The sequence below is a fragment of the Aplysia californica genome, unplaced genomic scaffold, assembly GCF_000002075.1.
Source record: "Aplysia californica isolate F4 #8 unplaced genomic scaffold, AplCal3.0 scaffold00829, whole genome shotgun sequence".
NCBI lineage: Eukaryota > Metazoa > Mollusca > Gastropoda > Aplysiida > Aplysiidae > Aplysia > Aplysia californica.
Window position 1 is genome coordinate 275,434 of NW_004798099.1, and position 2,000 is coordinate 277,433.

Genomic DNA, 2,000 nt, shown 5'->3' on the forward strand with positions numbered 1-2,000 from the left:
TTGTAGATCTAACAAGCATAGTAAGGAGTCTGAAAATCTGCAATCAAATTTGAGAAAAATGTTTCGTTTCCATGGCTACGCGGCCATATTGGATCTTATTGACATGTGTTACGTAATGGATACTGCACTTATCTTTCTTGGAAATAGATTGGTTTTTTTCATGCATGTCAACAAACATTAGATCTACAAATTTGTCTCTATAGAATTTTTACTAAATGGATAAGAAAAATTTTAATGAAATTTTTCCTGAGGTCGTATTCAAGTTTGCAAAAAATCCTTGAAAATCCACTTTCCAGACACCATCAACAAAAAAGTGTTTCATTATATCATGAATCCAACTTTCATATTTTTAGCATTACATCTTCTCTTCATTCTGTGAAAATTTCATGAAGATTGGAAAAAAAATGGTGAAGTTATTGTAAAAAGTATATTAAACCGCGTTTTGGGTAACGGGCTACATAAAGAAAAATATAAGATTGACTTTATGCGGAAATGATGGGGACAAACATGCCCGGTATGAGTATGAGAAGAAATAAAACTTTAGGGGGTTCTTATTCTATGAAATAGTTAGTTGTAAGGGAGGCTGCAGAAGCTAAAAATGACTACAACTCAAAATCCATAATTAATATTGAGCCGAATTGGGACTTTTTGGGGTGTTGCAAGTGCCACAAAATAGCAAACTAAATTATATTCTTTTTAAACTAATGATTTATCTCCTACTGAACATCATGTGTAGGATTAAGAGAGACGAGGCGACGACTATTATAACCAAAACAGCACCAAACGTTAGAAATATATGAACTTGAACGATCATTAAACAGAATCTGGCTACAGATCATAGCAACTTAGATAATTAGATATCTAGTCGTACCCATATATATGCAGTACAATAAATGTACTAATTTGGTTAATTTAGAAATGTGGGGGCTCAACTTGTAATGGGTATCCTTGAACCAAAAAAAAGAACTCCTAAACGGAACAAATTAGTTCGAATTTCTTCTTTCTTGATGTGCATTTGATTGATCGAGTTTGTTCATAAGTTTTACGGCCCTATTGATACAGATTTGGTCATGTATTGTAGGCTCCGTTCTTGGTATGTGTTTCCTTTGTTCTCCTTTAAAGGCTTATAATATGTGTTTGGTTTTTTTGTACAATATATTTCATTTCTGTACACACTTCCTTTTTTTCGTATATATCATTACTGTGATCTGAACTGCCATTATTCTGGAATGTCAACATTCGTGAAAGTAGATCTTGATATATCCAGATCGAGGCAGCTCATACGGGTTACAGGCCGTTATTGCTAGACCAGTTTGCACCTCGTCAAATATTTTTAAAAATATTCCTTATCACCTGTACTACTACGTGTACATGTAGGCCTACTAATTACTTATTATTTGGTGGTGTTACCAGCTGTTTCCCTGAGGTGACAAGACTTTTCCCCATCATCAACAAATTGTTTAGTGATAAAAGGTGTGATAAACCACAACTATTGACTAGGGTCTTTATTTTAAAACTTCAACTTTAACCCTATCCGTACATCGTGTTTTACTTTCGTATCCACACCATGTGGGGAACTCTGTGCGGGTACAAAATGACCCCATGGCGTACGGATATGGTTATTTAAGGTGGATCCTGTGGAGAATAGAGACCAGCTATGGACATGTATGTACCGCCTGCGATGATCCCAACATTGCGGACAAATAGTAGACACAATTTCACCTGACATTCTGCTGTGTTAGCTGGATGATCTCCAGGGGGTGGTCCCTTTTCTTCTTCCCCTCAAATAAATAAAAATCTAAAACGGGGTGCCCACTTCGGCTGGGATCGGCCGATCGGGTCAATCACCCGACTCGATCACCTCAAAAACAACGTGATCGGCCTATCCCATCCGTAGTGGGCACCCCGTAAACAGACGAAGAAACTAACAAAACGCCTATCCCCATCTGATATCAGTCTGTCGCCAATAGTCTCTCTCTCTCTCTCTCTCTCTCTCTCTC